Genomic DNA, 24,241 nt, shown 5'->3' with positions numbered 1-24,241 from the left:
CAGGATACAAGATAAACATACAAAATCAGCTATATTTTTATATACTAACAATGAACGGTTGGATACCAAAATTTACAATATAATTGCTAAAAGAAAAATAAAACACTTAGGTATAAATCTAACAAAACATGTACAGAATATGTATGCTCTAACTACACAACACTGAGGAAAGTGATCAAAGAAGATCTAAATACATGGAGAATCATGCCATGTTTATGTATTGAGAGAATAAAGATACCAATCCTCCTCAAACTGATATACAAGTTTAACACAACATCTGTCAAAATCCCAACAAGATGTTTTGTAGATATTGACAAGATTACTCTAAAATTTACATGGAAAAGCAAAGGAACTAGATTAGTTAAAATAATAATTTGTGAAAGAAGAATAAAGTGGGAGGAATTAGTCTACCCAACTTCAAGACTTACTTATAACTATAGTAATCAAGACTATGTGGTATTGGTGGAACATAAGATCAATAAAACAGAATAGAGAAACAAGAAAAAATACCATACAAATATGCCCAACTGATTTTTGGCAAAGTTGTGAAAGCAAATCAATAGAGTAAAGATGGCCTTTTCAACAAATGGTGCTGGCGTAATTGAATATCCATTGGCAAAAAAGAAAAAGGGGGCCAGCCCTGTGGTCTAGCAGTTAAGTTCGGTGCACTCCACTTTGGCAGCCTGGGTTCAGTCCAGGCACGGACCTACATGACTCATTGGTGGCCATGCTGTGGCAGCAACACACATACAAAATAGAGGAAGACTATTATTAACATCTATGAGCACAGATGTTAGCTCAGGGCGAGTCTTCCTCAAGCAAAAAGAGAAAGATTGGCAACGGATGTTAGCTCAGGGTGAATCTTCCTCAGCAAAAAAAGAAAAAGTAAAATGAACCTCAGCCTAAGTCTCATGCCTTATACAACAAATTAACACAAAATGGATCATGGATTTAAATGCAAAATGTAAAACTATAAAACTTTAGAAAAAACATAGGAGAACATCTTCGGGATCTAGGGCTAGGCAAAGAATTCTTAGACCTGACACTGAAAGCGTGATCTATAAAGGGAAAATTGGTAAATTAAACTTCATCAAATTTTAAAAATTTTGCTCTGCAAAAGACCCTGATAAGAGGATGAAAAGACAAGCTGCAGAGTGGGAGAAAATATTTGCAAACCACATATCTCACAAAGGACTAGTATCTAGAATACATTAAAAAACTCAAAATTCAACAGTAAAAAGGCAAACAATTCAATTAGAAAACACGTAAAAGACATAAAGAAACATTTCACCAAAGAAAATATACAGATGTCAATAAACACAGGAAAAGATGTTCAACATCATTAGCCATTAAAGAAATACGAATTAAAACCACAATGTGATACCACTACACACATATCAAAATAACTAATATAAAAAATATTGGCAACACCAAATACTGGTAAGGTTTTCCTGGGATATGGAAAATGTGGATCACTCATACATTGCTGGTGGCAATATAAAATGGTACAGCCACTCTGGTAAAGAGTTTGGCAGTTTCTTAAAAAGCTAAATATTCTACTACCATAGTAGTAGACTATGGTAGTAGTCCTGGGCATTTATCCCAGAGAAATGAACAGTTATGTTTACAGACAAACCGGTACATGAATGTTTATAACAACTTTATTTATAATAGTCAAAAACTGGAAACAACCTAGAGGTCCTTCAACAGGTGAATGCTTAAACACACTGGTGCATCCATACCATAAAATACTTCTCAGCAAATACAAGGAAGGAAATATTAACACACATAACCCTAGATGAATCTCCAGAGAATTATGCTGAGTGAAAAATAGCAATCCTAAAAGGTTATATAACATATAATTCCATTTATATAACATTCTTGAAATCACAAAATTATAGAAATGGAAAACATATTAGAGATTGACAAGGAGGGGGTGGAAGTGGGTGTAGATGCGACTATAAAAGGGCAACATGAGAGATTCTTGTGGTGATGGAAATGGCCTGTATCTTGACAGTATCAATGGCAACATCTTGGTTTTGATATTGTATTATAGTTTTACAAGATATTATCTCTGGAGGAAACTGGGTAATGGGTACATGGGGTCATTCTGTATTATTTCTTACAACTCCATGTGAATCTACAATCAACTCAAAATAGAAAGTTTAACTGAAAAAATCCACAGAATTAAAAAAAAATGCAGAGCACAAGGGATGTTCAAGGTCAGGGTGGAAAACAAGGAGTTTTCTTGAAATGGGGTTCCTTGGCACTCTTTGATAGCTATATGTATTTGAATGAATATCATATGAAGGAGGAAGAAAAGACATTTTTGCTTTAAAGGATAAAACTAGGGGAAAATTATAGGAGTTAGAAGAATACAGACTAAGGCTCAATGCAGGGAAAGAGCTTTTCAGTAGTAATCGAAAGGGTGTCCAATACTAGAATGGGTTGCCTAGGGAAAGTGAACTTCCATGTAAAGTGTTCAAGTAGGAAGAATGTTGCAAAAGGCATGACTGCATTTGGTGGAGATTGGACCTCATCAAGGAATCACAAATTCAAATGCAAACAGGGAGCTAGCTAGGTAATAAACATGATCTACTAAAACATGCTGGGAGAAAAAATAAAGAACAATAAGGAGCAATGGGCCTGTAGAAAACTGGAGACACCATCTGTCACTCAGCTCTGGTAGATTGTTGCCTGTGAGAATACTGACCTGGAGGAGCTAGATCTTCAGATGTTTCAAGAGAAGCTAGAAATCTAGCATTTTACATGAAATCCCCCAATAATTAAAATGTCTTTACTAATTTGCTCATTATGTTCACATACTATGAAGTCTAAAACTGTGTAGTCCAAATAAAACTTACCTGGAACTTATCCTACTGTTTTAATTTTAGCACTTTAAATGAGTCACCAAAAAAAATGGCTTCTATCATTGCATTCCTGTATTTCAATGTCCAAAACTTTATATTGATATCTCATCATAGATTGCTGTTTCCATGAAAACATCTTGAGTGAATATCTTATTTGCTGTAATTTATATTTGATATTAAGGTAGCAGTTAGACCAACATCTTTCTGTTAAGCCCTGCATATGATGGCCCACTTTTTGGGGGGGTGGTAATTTATGAAATCTCCAACTTTATTGCAGAGTATATTGTCTTTACACATATTTAGACAAACAATGATATATTATGTTTCATTGTTCAAATTTACTTCATGAAGCGATGTCTTTTCTCCTGACGTGATTGGAACCTTCTTGAGAGAACGTGTCAAGTCTTACATTTCCTTCTTTTGTTCTCAGTATTGCTTACTACAATTTGGATCACACAATAAGTCCTCAAAGGTGGTTAGTTCATGAGGCTCTGTGTCAAATAACATAACTGAAGATATTCCTGGCCAAAAAGGGAAAAGTTGGGATAAGTGGGCTGGAAAGTTTATTCAGTCCTACCCTCCACAGACTTACCATCATCGCTGCTATCACAACCTCCCAGCCTCTCATCGGGCCTTTCCTTCTAGAATTTTCAGCACCATTAGTGTTTCTCCAGGAGTCTTAGGGAGCTCTCCAACAGGCAGTGATTGAAGATATCCATTAACCACTTTGAATTTCAAAAAGAAATAAAGAAAACAACAAACTCTCCATGTTCCATGCATGTTATGTAACTGCGGCTTTGGGAGGAATTTGCATTGTTGAGCAGCTTAATGGGATTTATAAACCAATGGAGAAGGTAAATGGCTCATAGTCATTCCTTTCCTTGCTTTCTTTCAATTTCAAGTAGATGTTGTGGTATTAGTGTCCACAATGTTTATGGTAGGGTCCTATGGCAGATGTAGGGTTTCTACAAACCAGGTGGAGTAACCAAATACATGAGGTGGCATCTGACAACAGAGAAAAGTCATGAATCCCCAAGTTCACAGGGTCTTCAACTTTCCATTTACCCAACAGACACTGAGATTTTGAGCTGTGAAAATAATTTTGTGTTTAAAGAACATAAAATTATCAGATTACAGATAATTTTATGCTAAGGAGGAAAACACACACACACAGAGGACTCTTTTGCCCGTAAAATAAAATGAAAAATTTTAAAGAGCCATCCACAAGGTCTTTGACAATAAAATAGAGTACCTTTTTAAACAGGTGGCAAAAGATAAAGTTCAGCACAACTGGTGTCTAGAGAAGGTTCATCAACAACTCCTTTTATGAATTTTCAGTTCCACAAAAAGAAAGACTCTGAGAATCAAAACCCGGTTTCAGAAAAGCCCATCTGCCAAGCGGGAAAAGGTGTTAAGCTGTTGTCTTTGGGCAGCGTGCCCCGGGCAGGACTCCTGAATTTTAAAGACTGCACGGTTTTCACTTCACTGTTTCCTGAACTGGTTGAGTTGTGTTCTGCCTTTCCTCCCAGGAAGCTTTATTTCCTTTAACTTATTTCTCTACCTCCATCAAACTTCTCCACATTCAGTGCATTCCTCTGCCCGTCTGTTGCTCCAAATATGACACATCCCTTTCTTTCTCCTCCACTAATGTGGTAACTGCTATTTGGCTTTCATGAATGCATCTTTTTATAGAAAGAAAAAAAAAAGACAGAAAAGGTCCATGTCCTACTGGATATTTCAGCTTCAAAAATCAGTTCTGGGGACATAAGCTGCATTGAGAATAGTTGACCAGAATTCTGGGCATGCCAGTATGTAAACCTCAACATTAGAACAGTCATCTCAGATCCTGAAATGCCACAGAGCAATATAAAGGAGAAAGACACGCTCTCTGCTATTTCACATCACCTTTTAGTCCCGAAAGAACAAAGGTTACCAAACAATAGACAATTTCTTTCAAAGTGCAGTTCCTTTGCTGACTTTGAGTGTTAGATTTAAGTCCCGTGAAAGCAGTAGCAATAGTGTTACTTGGGCTTTTTATTTTTTTCAACCTCCAGCAAAAAGGAAGACAGTTTCTTGTTTATCTGAATTACTGGACCAGCATCTTAACTGGTCATCAACTTCTGCCCTTACTTCCCCCACCCACTCCAGTTTATTCTCCAAAAGCAGCCAAAGGGAACCTTTAAAACACATCAGACGGTGAATCTCCTCCACTCAAAACTGCAAAGGCCCTGCCTTTCAATCGGGATTAAAGCCCAAGTTTTACACCATCTCCTCACACACTCATCCCCCTTACTGTGCTGATTTCATGAAGCACCTCTTCAGACCCCTCACTCGACTCCAGGCACAACAGTCTCTTCGCTGTCCTTTGAATATTCACACCCGGCAGCTCTAGTACCAGGGCATTCGCATTAGCTAATCGCTCTGCTGAGACCACTTGCCTGTAGACATCATTGCCTTCAAGACTTTGTTCAAATACCAACATCTCAAAAAGATCTGCCACTACCACACTATAAAGATCAAAATCCTCCTTTCTCCTATTTCTACTACACTTCCAACTCTTAATCCTGATATACTTTTCATTCATCCATATTATTTATTATATAGTTTGTGTACTGTCTACAAAGGCAGGGATCTTTGTTTTATTCACTCATTTAACTCAACTACTTAAAAGAGTGCCATATGCGTAATAGATACTCAATTAAATTTGTTGAATAAATTAATTAATAGTGAATTGGGGGGCCGGCTGGTGGCGTAGTGGTTAAGTGCGTGTGATCCGCTTCGGTAGCCTGGGGGTTCACGGGTTCAGATCCTGGGCGTGGACCTACTCACTGCTCATCAAGCCGTGCTGAGGTGGCACCCCGTACAGAAGAGCTACAACTCTGCAACTATGATATACAACTATGTACTGGGGTTTTGGGAAGGAAACAAAAGAAAAAGAGGGAGATTGGCAACAGATGTTGGTGCAGGGCCAATCTTCCTCAAAAAAAAAAAAATAATAATGAATTGGTTTGTATTATTTTCCCTTAAAGATAATAAAGGTATTATCCTGGAAAGAGAAAAAAACATATTGTTAACAAAGTAACTGTAATTCATAATCACCAAATAATCAAAATCTGTTTATTTTCTGAATTCAAAATCATAACCCTTTGTTTTTTTCTTAAGGATTCATAGAAGATATCAACATCCATAACATAAATGTAAGCTGGAAAGTCCCAGGTGAATTTGAGTTAGCAAGTGAATTGAAAATTTGGAGAGCATTTTTTAATTGCTTTCATCTAGGAAAACAGGCCCATCTTTGCTCTTAGACTAGTTGGCTACCCTCAGCTGCAAAGATATGGGAACTAGAATTTTGGTGCCATATCAAAATTCTCTCCTGTTGTTTGGTGCATGTCAGTCAAACTTCTTCCTGGATCTGGAGCTTTTGCTGGCAAGATGCTCTGGTCTGGGGGCTGGGCCTGTGTCCCTGACTCCTACTCTCTGGTCTCCTAGTAATGCTTTTCAGCCCTTGCTTTCTAATCTCCTTGCTCTCTGGTTCTCTGAACTGTGCACACTCGTGCCATCTGCTTGTACCTTGAGCCTCTGCTGATTTTGCAAATGCTGACCTATGTGATAGATACAGAGATGCATCACCCAATTCCACCTTTTCTGAAATACTTGTTGACCAGCTGTGGCGAGTATGGTCAGCAGACAGTCTCCAACTGCCAGCCCATCAGGGACTGCTCAGCCTCAAAGGGCTCTCTGCCCTGCGGTCACACCCTTCCTCGAGGCAGCATGCACCCAGCTAGGGCTCAATGATAGATTCGTTAAGGAGCATATCTTGTTTTAGAGCTCTCTGCAGGTTGGCCAAGGCGTTGCCAGGCACGTATCACAATCCAACTTCTCCCTCTGCCTAATCCTGCTTTCACCTCTTTCCTTCACAGGCGATCTTTAATAAACATGTTGTGTCCCCAAACACCTCTCACCATCTGCTTCTGGAGAATCCAACTGTCGACACCCTCCAACATTCCTAACTAACAGAAATGCTTAAATTGAGAAACTTGAAGAGGCAGAAAGTGAAGCAGAATATATGTGAGCAACACTCAGGGAGCAACATGTGATACATAGAGACTTATCTACCACTGAAGCAACGCTAATGACAGTTTTGAGTCCTCATTGTACTATGTGTTCTTGACATCAGCTGATAGCAAGGATCTAGAAGAACTGAACTTACTATATCATAGAATGTAAGAATATCATCCTGAAATTTGTATGTTAACAACATCTATTTGTCAGAAATTCATTTTCCACTATATATTTTTCTGTTTTAGAACACTTTTAGGACAGAGTGGGTCTAAGATACAGTGAATTTATTGTTAATATTTCTGTGGCTGGTTGGTATTACCTTGTGTTGGCTGGAATCATTCATCCCTACATTATTGTGATATTTCCCTATATTATTCAAGGTAAAACTGCCTTTGAACCAATGCATCTAATATATAGGAGACATCTTAGCTAGCTCCAAAAGCACGCATAGGCACTGCCTTCCCTTTGCCTGAGGGTGAATATACTTAGCCTTTTCCAAACTCCCTCTAGTCACCACGCAATCCTTTTGAGTGGCTGAATTCTGTGCCAAGCCCATTCGGCTTGGCCCCTTATGAGAGGTTCTGAATTCCAAAGGCTGCTTGTTTGAAAATTCATGAGCTTCTCAATGATGCAGTTCCTTTTTTGGCTGCCCCACTGCTCAGTTAGTTCAGACAGCAAGCTGCTTAGGGATGGATAATTTTTTTCTTTTAGTTGCCAAAATCTACAGGAGGATTGGTATTTTACTACTATTGTGGAATTTTCAGAAGTTTGGAAAACAGAGGATTTTATTTTTTGTTTTGTTTTGATATAGGACATTTTGACAATGACTTTGGCAGTGATACAAAAATATCCATGCTTGTAAACCAGAATAACATTTGCAGCCATCTGGCTTGCATGTAGCACCCTCTGAGTGGGATAGATATAAAAACAGTTAGCAATTAAGAGGTTTAAAATGGCTTTCCCATTAGTTTCTGATCTGAACTATCCCATGATAAAGATATAATAGGCAATGAAGGAGTTGCTGATTCTTCATCAGCACACTTCCCATCATGATAAAAATTGTCTGACACCTCCATTATTTCTTAATTTCTCAATCTCCCTCCACTATCACCACCACCATTCACCCAGATTTCTGGACTCAAATTTTTCTTTTGTCCTAAATATAACATCCCCAATCATGACAAACTACAAAATCCATTAAAAGATCCACTATATGCCCAGTGATGTTTATTATTCTCCCTTTGGAATACGACTAAGGCTCGATTCCAAAGAACAGATGAAAACTCTTAAAACAGCATAATATGAATCACTGGCTTTTAATTTTAAGTTTCAGGGCTTAATCTTTATATGATAAACATTACATATTTTATTAGATAGTTTTAAACAATAAAACACAGAAGAAAGTTTTGGTTCTTGAAACTTTTCAAGACACAGTTCCCTTATATCAGGAACTATGCCTTTTGACCTCTAAAATCATTCAAAAGGATTTATAATAATAATTGACACATATCAAGATATATAAATAGCACTACCAACTTGTAGTCTTGTTAATTTCCAGCACAATAATAGGAGACCAACTTTATCCAATGCTCTAGAAACAAATTTTGAGACGTCATGCTGCAATCAAGGAGTAAAGGGAGGTAGAGTTTGGGGAGAGGTGCCTATTTTGCCCCATCCAGCTTGCCCCTTAGAATTCTATCCTACCTGTCCAGGAAACATGATCTGCTAGAAACCTGCAGAGAAGGCTTTGTGCTGTCACTTATTTTGTGCTTTTTACATAGAGTAACATATTTTTATCCAAGGCTTTCAGAGATTTCTCACTTAGTTGTCAAGTTCAGAAAACCCAGAGCTGGAAGAGATCAGACGGGAATTTTCCCAAACAAATTAGCATGTTGAAGGAGGATGATGTAAATGGCAGCATGAATTCCCCCTATGCTTGAGCACGTTTTGCAGCCCAGCTAAGACATTAACAAGTGATGGTTTCATGCACTTGGTCTAGTGATTTACGAAGTTGCTTCCTGATTTAATAGAGCGCTAGAAAGGATTGTTGTTATACCAACTAAAAGAATCATAAAATGGTAATGAATGTTATGAAACTTCATGAATATTTCATCTGAAGACAGGCTGTTGGATTTATCTTGAGGTTAAAGAGCACATAGGCCATAAATCAGGCCCAAGATGGAGTTGCTTGAAGTTCATAGTTGGTGAGAACTGTTCACATGTTAGGCAAGGCTATCGGTGGGTGTTTATTACTTTAGTCACATGTTAGAACCCAGCTAACTTAAGATAAAGAAAAAAATTCAGTTTTAAAACAGATCACTTGAAAAAGGATCAGAAAAGTTTTCTAGGAAGCATTAGAGGTATTTTTTGAAACAAAATTGGCTTTATTGTAATTTTCTCATTGAATTTATTAAGTATTCAAAACTATAATCAATATTCAATAAAAGGTATCACAAGGCTATTGAATTGGTGTGATAGAATAATGAGCATAAGCTCAGTCTTTAACTGTGAGCTACACATATAACCATCAGGTATATTAAATCTTTAATATATCATCAGTTTCAAGGCAATTTCTCATTTGGAATATTTATAGTTAGTTTAAAATTCACTACTTATTTTGTTAGATAGCTATATTTTATTTCTTCCAATAGACCCCCCTAAAAGTATGTTTCCCCAAGCTACACTAATGACATAGAAGTGAAATTTAGTTCAGTGATTATGGGATTTCCTTTCTAGCTCTGTAGCTAGCTGAGAGCAAGCCCCTAACTCCTTTAAATTAAGTTTTTCCCCTTTCCTATGTTTTTCAAAGTATAAGCAATGTTATTTAAATATGGAGACAACCTTTCTGAAAATGTTTTATTTATCGGGCAGTGGGAAGGGAAACCTAAGAGCTTGTTCACTCATTGGATTGGTCACTCAGCATAATTTTGAATGCTTACTATGTGCCATATACCTTGGTGGGTGATGGGGATGAAATGGTGGATGAGTAAAACATGGTCTCTACTTGTAGAATGTTTTGCTTCAAGAGGTACAGATAAGTAAATAAGCAATTATAAAAAGTGTGATGGCTGACATAATAGGGGCTGTTATGAGAGCATATGGGAGGGGTACATGCCGTAGAGTTTAGGGATCAAAGAGCGTACCTTGGAAAAAAGAATGTGTAAGGTCAGACCTACCTGAATGATGAGTCAAGTCACAGTGAAGTAGGGTATAGACTAGGAAGAAAGAAAAAAACATACTCTATTAGAGGAATGAGGAAAACTCGTAATAGTTGAAGTGTATTGAATGTGTGCTTTTCGGGGAGAGGATGGGAAGATGCAGGGGAAAGCAAAGGAGGGCATAGACTATGCCTATAAACCCTGCAAGACCATGCCTATAACCTCTACCTCAGGGCGATGGAGTTCACTGAAGGGGTTTCAGCGTTGTAGTGATATCATTAGATTCTCATTTCATCTTGTTTAAAGTTATATTTCTTGTTTGGTAGAGAAAACATTTTATACTTCTACTCTTCATACTAAAATAAAAATCAAGAATTTGATCAGGTGTTTTAAGTCAGTGACTGATGGGCTTTGAAAGTAATTTTATAAAGAGAGCAGAGAAAAAAATCAAGTTATGTAGAAAATGCTGAACATCACTAATGCTCTTGAATGGTCAAAAAGAGGGTGATCAAATAGATACACATCTCTCAGAATAAAGTCAGATTGGGGTAATTACCCTGAGGAATTTCCTGATAAGAATGCAGTAGTTCCAAAGTTAGATCATGAGATCTCTTTATGAAGGTCTTAAAAATAAAAATTATCCTTCATTTTAAAGAAGAAAAAGTAGCTTACATTTTAAAGAAATCATTCCCCCTAGGACATGTATTTTTGCATTTCTGCATCCTCATCCTGCTCAATGCCTAGAATATGTAGTATTAAAATAATATCTAATATATATACATTTTTGCAGGGGAAGATTCGCCCTAAGCTAACATCTGTTGCCAATCTTACTCCTTTTTTCTTCCTTTTTCCCCCACAAAGCCCCAGTACATAGCTGTGTATAGTTGTGAATTCTTCTAGTTCTTTTGTTTGAGCCACCACCACAGCATGGCTACTGACAGAGGAGCCATGTGGTTCCATGCCTGGGAACTGAACCAGGCCGCTGAAGCAGAGCATGCAGAACTTTAACTGCTAGGCCATCAGGGCTGGCTCAATAACATCTAATATTGATTAAGGAAATACAGTGTGTCAGTCCCTATATGTTTTACATATATTAGTTTATTAAAACTCCTAAGTGTTTTACATATATTAGCTTATTTTATTTAATCCTTATTTTAAAATCTACATAGTAAATACTGTAACAATCCCCATTTTAAAGATGAGGGAATTAGGCACCAAGAGTCAGGTGACGTGCCCATGTCATACAGTCAGGGAGCTGCAGGGCTGGGGTTTGAACCTCGGTAGTCAGGCTCTTAACCACAATGGGGTGTCCCAGTGTTCTCAGTCACGACATACTACATGGTAACATGATTTACACAGTTTTCGTAGTAATAATCAATAAAAGGAATATCAATGAAAATAACCAACAAAAAGAAAAAACTATTCCCATTTACCCCTTAATATTGTTTTACGTCTCTTTATGAGGGAGTTCTATTTAGAGAAAGAAGAAAATCCTAATTTGATTTTCTGTGAGGCAAACACACGTTTGCAGATTTGACCCTTGTAGCAGTGCATTTGCCCACAGAGTATTGATGAATGAACCCTGGTTGTGTTCTTACTTTGGTACTCGTGGACAGTAAATGCTTTAAACACATGACATCACTTATAAGGGAATAAATAATTTGAAAGTTTTCCTTCAAAGACTATATCATACTGAACTGTCACTCACATTACCCTAAACTGAGGTAACAATTTTATTACCTAGTAGATGTCCTTCATTCAAAATGGTAACCATGTTTTAATTTCTGGAGGAAAACACTCTACATGTTTAAGCCAATGTATAGGGCATAATACCAAATTCTCCCCAATACAGAGTCATTTGTTCAGTTTTCTGACCTGCTCCAGCCTAAAGAATAAGGAGAGCATAGGATGACAAAAGGTTTCCTGCAGAAACAGGTTTGTAGTCAGAATCAGTTTCCTATGTTTTCATTCATTTTGAATGAATACAAGGAATAATCTTGCTGCTAATACAAATGTAGCAAACTGAGCCATTAAATTGACAGTGTGATCTATCCCACTTCACACTGTTTTATAAGCAAAATGTATCATTCTTGGGAGCTTTCTCCTGGTTAAATAATTGTAAGAAATATATCTCTTGCCATTACTTTTATTGATAAGACACAGCATGTCATCTTAATTCATCCTTCCACTGCTCTATTTTATCATCTTCTACAGAGCGATTGGGATTGTGATCACCCTGAGTTCTGCTCTCAGATTGAAAGCCTCTGTCTACTCATCTGTTATTCTTCACGAAGCAAAGCTCTAGTATAACTTCTGTTTTCTCACTGAATCTTCATCAGACTCAGATGCCAGCAAGCAATAACCTTGGGGTTCCCTTAGAAATTCTCAAGGGTTCCTGCTATGTCAGGGCTTGAAGCTAACAGAATTAATGGACAGAGTGCTGTTATTTGATTTTCATTTCTGAATTTGATTTGGGGTACATGAGCTTGGTGGAGTAATGATGATGTTTTACCGATCTTTCAAGCTAGTCATCACTTGATGAAAGGTTTAGAAGGCTGGAAGCTTTAGCTGCATATCTTAAACTTTATCCTTTCCCTTTTCCTCCACTGATGTTCCACTAAGCTCACATCTTATTTTAATCTCAGAACACAGAGAACATTTGTTTTTTCTCAATCAGGTATTTTTACAAAATTTCCCGCTTCTAATAACAAATGGTGATTTACAATTTCTAGTCTGAAATTGGCATCGGTTTGAATGTTCTTCCATTTCTTGATGGCATTTGCTGAAAATTCATTTATCTACTTGGTTCAAACTACTGAGAAAATAATATAAATGAATTTAAATCAGAAGCAGATTTTAGTCATGACACAAGTCAAAAGAACTACATAACCTAGAAAATATGTAGATATTGATCATTTTTATAATTAGTCATAACTTATGCTAAAAGTCAAACTGTATACTTTAAACTGATATGTATGTGTGTGTATTAACACATAAACACATACACATAAATACTTAGACATGATATTTGCATACATATATACCATGTTAGTAGAATTTTTTTGCTTTATTTTTTTCATCTGTATTGAAGTATAATTAACAAATAAAATTGTAAGATATTTAAAGTGTACACTGTGATGATTTGATATATGTACATATTGTGAAAGGATTTCCCCCATCTAGTTAACTAGCACATTCATCAGCTCACATGTTTTTTCAAGTTCTACTCTCTTAGCAAATTTCAGTTACACAGAACAGAATTTTAAAGTCGATATTAGAAGCAATGAGTCACCTACTATTTAATTATCCATCACTACAAAACAATCCACTCAAAACTTAGCAGTTTAAAACAACAATTTATTATTTTTCACAAGTCTCCCAGTTGACTGGACTCAGCTGGAAAGTTCCCCTGCTTCATGTGGCATTGGCTGGGGTCACTCACTCAACTGCACTCAGCTGGAGACTGAATTTGACTGGAAGGTCCAAGAAAGCTTTACTCGTACATCTGGCTCTTTGGTGCTCTGCCACGTGGCCACATCACGTGGCAGCTTGGACTTCCTCACAGCCTGGCAGTCTCAGGACAGTCAGACTTTTGCATAGCAGCTGGCTTCAAGAGGAGTAAAGTAGAAGCTGCCAGTCCCCTTAAGGGCTAGGCCAGGAACTGGCATAGCATCATTTGAGCTGCATCCTATTGGGCAAAGCAAGTCACAAGGCCAGCTCAAATTCAAGAGGAAGGGATAGATTCCACCTCTTGATTGGGAGAGCCACATGCATGAAGAGGAAAGGAAGAAATTGGTGGCCATCTTTGCAGACTATCTGGCACACCTACCTAAATTTAAATCTCAAAGCCCTCTGTTTTCAAATTAGAAGAGAAGAACTCTCAGCCACCTTCATTATACTAGACAACAATAATTGGTTTTCCCAAAATATTAGTCTAAATCCCATGTAACCCTGTGTTTGTAAAAATCCCTGGTTAATCTGCTCATGATGCTATTCTAGACATTTACTAATTTTAACACTGAAATCAAACCACATATTTCAACCTTATTGTCTTGCCCTCACTGTGTGTCCACTCTTCACTAGCCTCTTCTTCATTAGTTTACATTTTCCCCTGGGATATGATTTGAATCCAAGCACAAGATGAAAACTAATGGTAAACTTATAATGTGTTTACACGTATGACCCACTCAATCTAGTCAAACACTATCATCCATCCGGAAGGTCAATGGCACCATGGAGCCTGAGGGAAGTTGACAAGCAGTGTTTCTCCCCATCCTTCTCATCAGACATAGCAGCTCCAGTTTTTAATTATTGGGATGCTAATGTTTCTCCCCATTGACAGGAGTACGTAAGAGGTACTTTACATTTAACAATCATTTAATAAATGTTAGTCACAAAATATTCTTTACAAATATATCAAAGAGAGCCATCCTAATTCTTTTGTGTGAAAACATTGATCAAGATCTCAATATATGCTAGGAATTGGGAACGTAAAGGTAAATTATCTCATTTTCAAAGTTTCAGAGAGCTAAGACAACATAAAATACTTCCTGAGGTTTCTGTTTTTGTTTTTTTAATCTTTAATTTAATAATATGAAACAAAATGACCTCTCATCAAAGTTTCCATTCACAGTGCTTTCAGTATCCTCAAGTGAAATTAAACCAAATAAAACTGCTGTATTGACATAAAGATATTTAACAGTAAAAGATTTCTATAATCAAGACAGAATGATTTTAGTGGCAGCTTTCTCATCTGCAGAGCAGAGATCTGAGGGACATAAACCTCACACAGAAAAGTCTGTAGATTATTGCAGAGCAGGAAAGTCAACTCCCATAAGATATGAAGGAGGGTTTGGTTTATTGATTAATTATATATAATTTTTTAATATATATTTATACAATATACTTAATTCAATGCATATTTATTAAGCACCTACTATGTGCCAGCTTGGTGCTGGATGTGCAATGGAAAGCAAAAAAGATGCAATCTCTGTTTTCACAGAGCCTTCTATCCAGTGATAAATACAGACACACAGGCAGTTAGAACGTAGTGTGGTATATTTTAAGAGTGAGTAATAAGAAGTCCCGTGGGAGCACACAATAGGGTCTTCTAATCCAGGACGGGGGGGGTCAGGAACAGCCTCAATATAAAAGGATGAGCAGAAATGGGTTAAATGAAAGTTTGGGGGGTGGGGGAGAAGAGTGTTCCAGGTAGAGGGAATAGAATGTGCATAGGCCTAGAGTTAAGAGAGGATGTTCTCTTCTGGGAATGAACATCCTCTAGTCTAGCAGGAGCACTTCTGTGAAAGGACACTGTGGAATGAGAATGCAGCTTCAGCAGGAATGTTACTGATTCCTGGGGAGCGGGAAAGGAGGGTTTCAGTTATGGAAGCCCATTAACATCCCTATTCTAAAGATTTCCATTTAGATATTACATCATGCAGATTTTTAGCTTTGAACAGAATATATCTACTCATTTGAGCATATCACACACATAAATGGAGAAGAAAATAGATCAACATGTTAACCATGTTGGATGGTGGGATTATAGATGATTTTTTTCCAGATTTACTATTTTAGACTTCTTTTGTATTTTTAAAATTTTATACAATACTACACACAAATACTATATTTAACAGAAAAACATCATTGTTTAAACGAAATGTAACTTCTGAATATAACTACAAATGATGTTTCTGAACTTTTTTATAAATCCTCTATTTCTAAGGGGCACTTCCTATACATTTTTTAATAATAAATATTTTGTATTTGGAGAATAAGTCAGCTGAATTGAGTAACAAACTTTACAACTGGATCCTTTATACGAACAAAAGCAACATTGTGAAACACAAAAAGTATCCATTTTAACCATGTTCCCTACTCACAGAGCATAATCCTTAAATTTGGTAAATGTTTTATATATATATGATATCATATATATATATGATATCATATATATATATGATTTGAATCCAACATAGCAAAAATTACTTTGAACATGCTATGAATATCCTGAATATTGCTAATAAAATTTGTCTCTTACACAAATCACCTCTAAACCTCAGGAAGACATAAACAGAAGTTAACATTTTCCTGATTCTAATTGGATCTTCCCAGTTTTCTGTTCATTAGCCACCCCACACAATGCTTTCTCCACGGTTTGTCTGTAAATTCTGCTTATCAAATCCAAACCCACAAGACCACTGCATGGTTTGGAATTTAAACTCAAAGTTGCCAGGAAAACAAACTCGTGTTTAACCTTGTATGTATGGGTGAGACCACATAACATGCACACGGAATAAATGCACCTAGTGACAGCTGCAATAAAGATGGCAAGAATGATGCACGTCCTTGAAAATCAACAAAAATAAAAAGTGCTTTGTCTCTCTAGTTCCATTTCTCAGGGCTGAGTTTACGTCATTTTCCATAATTCCAGGCATGACTGTCTACACAGAAAGTAAATAATCTAGTTTTAGCTCATGCACAGATCTTCAGAGGCCCCTGGCATATTCAGAACATCAAAATTCATAACTTAATTTGTTTACTTTAAGGAAACTCTCACTTGGTTATCAAATGTGAAGTGTCTTAGAGCTAAGATTTTTTTTAAAAAAAGCTGTGTATGCTTGAATTATTAATTATCAGTTTACAGTTTAAGTCTTTACTTGGCAAAACAATTCACTTTTCAAAGATTGTTATAACAAGTCTCGGGCACAGCTAGAGCAAACATTTGTGTTTGTATTAAATCTGGCTATTTCCACATATGCTCACTGTGACTCAAGGAACAGAGCCACAGGGAGAAAGTAAGGCCAGCAGTCCTTCACATTGTGCTGATAACAGCAATTTAGCTTGGGAGGCTAGCTATGTCCAAAGGAACACTAATATTAATATTTATAACTTGCCTCTCTCCTGCCTTAAATCTACTGACGACATTGTCATATTTATCTTCAGACTATTCTTGTGAGGAGCACAGGTTAACAAGTTACAAAAGTTAACAAAAAAAATGTAAGAAGGTTTCCGTAATACTGTGTAGTGTCTAGTTCCAAGTAAGAAAAATATCATAGGTGTTTGAAGTTCCCCAAACTGATACTCCCTAATTGGACAAGAAAAGGCATTCCAGATACATATTTTCTGTATAGGCTGCCCGCCAAATCAAAAGTGTGACTTATAGATGGAAGACAGGAAGAAGACTGACCAAACCTAAAGAAGATTGATTGGATTTGCAACAAGGCGCCTCTGTCATTTTCTCCCACAATAGAACACCTTGTTCCGGTCCTTTTAAAGTCCAGGGGGAGAAAATAGGGCCACAGCTCAAGGACCACATGACATGGTAACAGGAGAGGCTAAAGTGATCCGGGGCTTATCTGCACTATCTGCCCGCCTTGAAGCCAACAATCTCCCAAACTATGTTGGGAACAGTACAGGCCACAAATGGTGGGACCCACCGACTTTTACTGATGGATTCTAATGAATCCAAACCCTTGTGTTCAACGAATGTGTCTTGAGGCTTAAAATTCCACTTTTGGAACGTGATTTTTGTACTTCATTCTTAGAAATTAAAAAAAAGAATGTCTCGAAGATTTCCTTCTTTCATTCCTTTCTCCCTTTCTTCTTTCCTTCCTTCCTTCCTTTTTGATTTTCTGAACTAAATAAACTTTGTTCATTGTAAAATCTTTGGGATAATTTTCCAAACAATCATATTTTACGTTCAGCAATCTAGCTTGACCAGTAAAATCTGCAAGTAGCAGAAGAGGCACAAGATCCATAGGAAGTGAACTCAGATGCTTTCAGATTGAGTGATGCAAGTTTCATCTGGTCCTGAGGGCCGCTTGTAATTAGAAAGATGCAGCCTAGAAATCATATTAATGAGTCCAGGTAATGGATCAGAGAGAAATGTATAATGTATACACGAGACGTGAATTATAGAAGCCACTCTCAAATTTTTGTGTGCCTCAGAATAACCTAATGCACTTGTAAAAAATGCCCATTCCAGAGCCCCCATCCCCAAAGATGGAGCCCAGGAATATGCATTTTTTAACCAGCACCAAAGTAGTTCTGAAGTAATTTGTCTATGGACCACACTTCAAGAAACACAGGATAAGAGTATATATTCTACTCCTAAGAGAAATCAATAGTAGTCATTTAAAATAGTCATTCAATAACGCCCCATGCCCAGAACTTAGCAGAAAACAGAGCAGAAAACAAGGCAGACACTACCCTGTCCTTATGGAATTACATTCCTATGTATTGGATACAAAAAAGAGGAAGAAAAATAGGGTTATATACAAGACAGCTAGTTAATTTTCACTATATCCTTCATCCTTGATTGTGCCTCTCAATATCCTTTACACAATATAAACTTTAAACAATAAGAATTAATTTAGAAACAAAACTTACTTCATATATTTTTAAATTCATATACAGTGAAGGTCTCCAGTGATTAAAGAAAATATAGTCAAATATTTCATTGGGTCTTAGTAAATATTATAATAATTTGGAGTTTGAGTTCTACTTAAAGATAGCAGGCTAGAAAAGCCCACCATCCTGAATCAGGTCGAACTGAGCTGTTTCGCTTGGTTTTCACGTCGGGCAAAACTGCTAGGTGTGGAATCATGTGGTTTGGGTGAGGGCTTTCATGAGCTTGGATCAGGTCTGGTTGGGGCCCTTAAAGAGTGATACCTGGGGAAAGAGTATTGACAACTCAAGAATTTCAGAGATTTTCTAATCAGTCTTGACCTCTAGGAGCTTTCAGTTGAGCTGGAGGCACTAAATTTGAAAAATTAGACAAAAATAATACTAAACAATGTGATAGAGCAAAAACAAAAGTACTTTAGGTATTCTACAAAAGAAGAGATTAGTGTAGTCTGGAATAGGAGAAAGTTTCTTGTGGAACAAAAAGCTTACGATAGGCACTTAAAGATAGATAGAATTTAATAGATGGAAGGGTACCCACTATGAATATACTATGAGTATCAGGGGAGAAACCAAAATCATCTGAATAGAACTAATAATTTTGGAATATCAGGAAACAACGTTAGACAGAAAGAATCAGCACAGATAAGAGAAGGCCTTGAAATCCAGATCAATTGCAACAATTACAAATTTATTTCAGGTTAAAATGAAGATTTAAAGAGATATTGTCAGGTTTCTTTTCAAATAATCTATAGCTATTTTCACATTTTCATTAACAATGTGTAAAAGTAGCCACACCTCTAAAAACTCCTCTTCCCTAATCTACTTCTGCTATGGATGTCAACTGGGATTTGTTTTTTTTCCATCAGTCTGAAGGGTATATAACGATATTTCATTGTTACCATAATTCACATACTACTAAGACTGAACATCATTATATATGTTTTGTCTTGAGCCATTTGGATTTGTTCTCTCATGAGTTGTCTCGTCGTATCTTTCACACATTTTTCTATTGGCTTTTTTGTCCACTTCTCGTTAATTTTTAAGCTAGCTCTCTGTCCTCTGCCTTGCAAGTAGTTCTTCCAAATCTACCAATTATTGGGCCGGCCCTGTGGCATAGTGGTTAAGTGCGTGCGCTCCGCTGCTGGCGGCCAGGTTTGGATCCTGGCACCATCCTGGGCACGTACTGACGCATCGCTTGTCAGGCCATGCTGTGGTGGCATCCCGTGTAAAGTGGAGGAAGATGGGCACAGATGTTAGCCCAGGGCCAGTCTTCCTCAGCAAAAAGAGGAGGATTGGCATGGATGTTAGCTCAGGGCTGATCTTCCTCATAAAAAAAACAAAAAACAAATCTACCAATTATTACTTAACTTTCTTGTTGATTTCTTTAATGACACATTTATCAAGTGAAATAATTCTAGTCTTTCATTTTATGATGTCTTAATTTTCAATCTTGGTTAAGAAAACCTCCCCTGCCCATTCAATCCAGCAATCTCACAGCTAGGAATCTTTTTCAAAGAAATAATAACAGCAGCACACGAGGATGTATGTACAGGATATTTAATACATCGCTATAGTAACAAAAAAAGTCTGTAAACCGAGGGCATGTCTGCCAATAGGGAAACAGTTGGACAGGTTACAGCACATACACCTCTTGGAGTGAATTTGAGCTTAATCAGTCTAATTGGAGGGCCTTCTAAAATGTGTTAATGAGAAAAGAAAAATGCAAAAATGTGTAAATTGGATCCCATTTTTGAAAATCAATGAACAAAAAACCTGTACATGTATCTGTATATGTTTGTGTGTGTTCATAATTGTTTAAGTTATACAAATACATGTCCTATATAATTATATAAACCTAGAGGATTCACACTAGGTTGTAATGATGAATTAGGAGCGAGGTCTCTAAGGAAAACAAGAAGAAAATCATCCGTCCTAAAACAAGCAAATACATATGATATGACCGTATTTATGTAACATTTTATATATTGTATATAATATATACATAATATTATATTTTATATAATACTGTGTGGATATATAGTGAGAGAGAGAAAGAAAGAAAGAGAGAAACTTTTTTAATTTAATGACATTTTTTCCCAAAATGGAGGTGAAGAAGCAAATATGATAACTCCCAATACGTTTTATTTTCAAAATGTCAATTAATCCATTTCACCATTAGATGTCATTTGAGAAGATTATTATCACATTATATCAATTGGCTAAATATTGACCAACATATTGATATCGCTCGAAGCTTCTCCGTTTGACCTTGAGAGAGTTAACCCCTCTGTGTCTCATCTTTGAAAGGAAAATAGGATAATATCAGGATTTACCCTAAGGACTGTTGTGAACACTAAACTAGGTAACATATGTAGGATTTAGGACAGTGTCTGGCTAAACAAACACTAGTGGTCCTAGTAGTGGTAAAAGTAGAAATGGTAGTAATATTACCTTAAGGCTGCCCTTAAAACTCTTATCAAATTAAGTGCTTAGTTTGTGTTGATCTCCTTGGCAGTTTCCCTCTAGTTTTGAATTCATTTACCAGCTCGAGGCAGGGCATTACCCACTGCTGTGCGAACACTCTGATACTCACTTTCCTGGTATATTGTGGTTCCTTAACTTCTGCTTGCTTATTTAAACTATTTCTTGGGTCCTACCATGCCTTTAGACTTGTGACTTATCACTGCATCAACAGTAATGACCCACATTTGTGTAGTTCTTTATAGTTTACAAAATCATTACATGTTTTTTCTCATGTGATCCTCACGATTGTTCAGATAAAATGATTGAGACCTAAAGAAGCTGTGGTTTTCCCCGGATCACGGCCAGTAAGTAAAGAGCCCAAAGTCCAACCCAGGACTTATGACTCTAAAGCTCTTGCTCTTTTCAATTTTAATAGCTATTGTCAGATTGATTTTTCAAAGACAAAAATGATGGCAAAGATCTAGCTTCTTTTTTTCAAGGCAATCCTTCGAGTTGTGATTATGATATATTTTATGTAATTCTAGCACTGGATTTGTAATTCCCATCATTTTTCCGACACCACATAAATCCTGAGAATATAAGCTTGGGATCATGGAGAAAAAATATTATGATGACAGGCAAACTTATTGCAAGTTGTCCTACACGTCTATTTGGCTAATACAACTTTCATTCTCTTATATATGGCACAGAGCTGGGAAGAAAATTTTTTTGTTCAAGGTAAGCTGATAGAGTTTTCCACATATTAGAGAGTCCATTTTTCCCTACAAGTACATCTACTTATACATGAGGGAATTTGAAAAGCCAGTCAGCATATGCAACATCTCTGACAGAAAAATTACATAACTATGATTTCTCGCATACAAATTCAAATGTTTAATGCCAAGGCACTTGTATTTGAATTTCATGTGTTTGAAGAGATGAATAGATTCACAATCGTTTTATGTTTTTAGAGAACAAAATGGCCCACAAATCTAGCCACATTCCTTAATTCTTTACAAAAGGGATTCCTGGCACAGATAAAAGCCTTTATTTTGTCTCAGAAATTACCCAGCAAAGACTTTCATTTGATTGTAAATTATTACCAAATGTTTCAGTGTACTTTATAAATACATAGCTGCAAGAGATAAGTGATGAGGGAGATAGGAGGAGAAGTGTGAATAGTCATACATGGACCTATCCTAAAAGAATCTATAGCCTACAAAGAGGAATAAGATACACATACACACACACACTTACACACTATAAGGTAAAAGGTGATGAATATAAAAAGATGAAGCAGGATGATGTCAAAAAATCAACCAACACTGGATCTGATTTTCAGCTCTGCCAATGTGACTTTGGACAAGTTACATTAACAATTTGGTTTAATTTCCTTTTTTGCTATGGAATGGGGGTAATAGTGCACACCTTACGTAACTGTTATGGTGACAAAATAAAGTAATATGTGTAAATCACGTAACTCAGCACCTAGGGCAAAAGATCTGCTCTATAATGGTGACTATGATCATTATAGGGAAAGAAATAATGAAATACCACCAAATTTCAGAGGAAGGAGAAATAATTTTAGGAAACATTATGGAGATAAAATTTGTAAAACTTGTTAGAGGCTAAAATTTATTAGAGGTAAGGGGAAGAAAGGCAAGGTTGATGAAAGTTTTGAAGACAGATGAGTTAAAGAGTGGTGGTACCATTAATAAAAATAAAGATAAGGACATAAGAAAACAAGAAGACTAACCAATGCTACGAACTGCTGTTTACAGAAAAGGACGTCATTATTCTTTAACCATCTTGCATTTAACCAGGTATTTTCCTGATGTTTAGAAACAGGAAAGAAATGCAAGTCCTTTTCCCATGGGTCTATTTTAAGCAATTTAAATTACATGTTCAGCAAAAGTGCTTGATACTATTAGAGATGTACTTTCATAAAACTTCACCCTCATAGGACTCAGCGGAAGATTCAGCTGGTTCAGAATTACCTGACTGTGCAAGAAAATGACTGACAGATTTGAAAATCCGGCTGTTGAGAAACAAATGTTATTGTACCCATCTTAGTGATGGTCGAAATCCAAACCAAAAATGAATACAAAATTTCAAAATCCTCTTTGTTAAAAGAAAAAAACAGTTTTCAACTATAAGATGATGTAAGCTTAGGTTAGGAGATGCTTTGAATGATGAAATGCTCTGTTACATGAAAAGACCTATGATAAGTGAAAAAACCGTCAGGTGGTTTCACAGAGCACAAGTGACTTTTGACTTGGCAACCTACAAGAATGCTGATCCAGGTAAAGTAGCTGGATAAAAGGATTTTCTATTCCCTGAGGGTAGGCTTTTGGTATACATCCAAACGCATCATATATTTTGCATTCTTTAATTTTTATTTTCTGAGGTAATTAGCACAATATCTTAAAATTATTCAAAATGTAAAGCTACTTTAAATCATTTCTTCCACTGTGTTAATACAGAAAAAAAACACTTATTGTGTCTGAACTAACCTTAGTAACACATCCAGGAAACAAATGAACTGACCATGATTTTAGAAACAGTTTTTCCCACAGGAAGTTGGCTAACTGGGTCGACTCTGCCTGGTCATAGCAAATAAAAGCAGATCCTATAGCAGACTATATAACCTCCAAAAAAAGAGAGCACCATTTTAATAAAATATTGCATTTGTTTAGTCTTTGGATTTCATCCTAAAATAAATACTCTCGTTTTCTTGCTTTCATAAAAGTAATACACATAGCTCTTTCTAACTAGTTTTTCTGGTTAGAGTTCTGAAACTGTCTAGAATCCTACTCCCACTCACTACACTTTTATACCTAAAAATAAAGTACTATTATAGTCATGAAGCAGGCATCCCTAAAACTATGGGATACAACCCTCCAGCAAGTGTTAAACATTCTTTGGGATTATGGGTCTATAAGAAAGTTCTACCCAACAAAAAATCGCTTATCTCACACAACATGATGAGGAGAATCCTTTTATACTTTTATTTAACATTCATTAGTTCCTTTTTGATACAGAAAATATAAAAACAAAAATAAAACAGTCCATAATCCCACAGGGCATATAAACTCTGGTGACATTAAAAACAGAAAAAACAAGCTGAATAACATACGCAAATGGTAAGAAATTTCAAATACTATTGAAAGGTATAAAATTAAAGTCTCCTTCTCATCCCCAGTTCCAAGCCCTTTCCACAAAGGTGACCACTGTTAACAGTTTCTTGCACATCCTTCAAGAAAATTATTGGCATAT

This window comes from Ceratotherium simum, chromosome 9 (genome assembly GCF_057802395.1).
Source record: "Ceratotherium simum simum isolate JZ-2026a chromosome 9, ASM5780239v1, whole genome shotgun sequence".
Lineage (NCBI taxonomy): Eukaryota > Metazoa > Chordata > Mammalia > Perissodactyla > Rhinocerotidae > Ceratotherium > Ceratotherium simum.
This window is presented reverse-complemented; position numbering follows the sequence as displayed.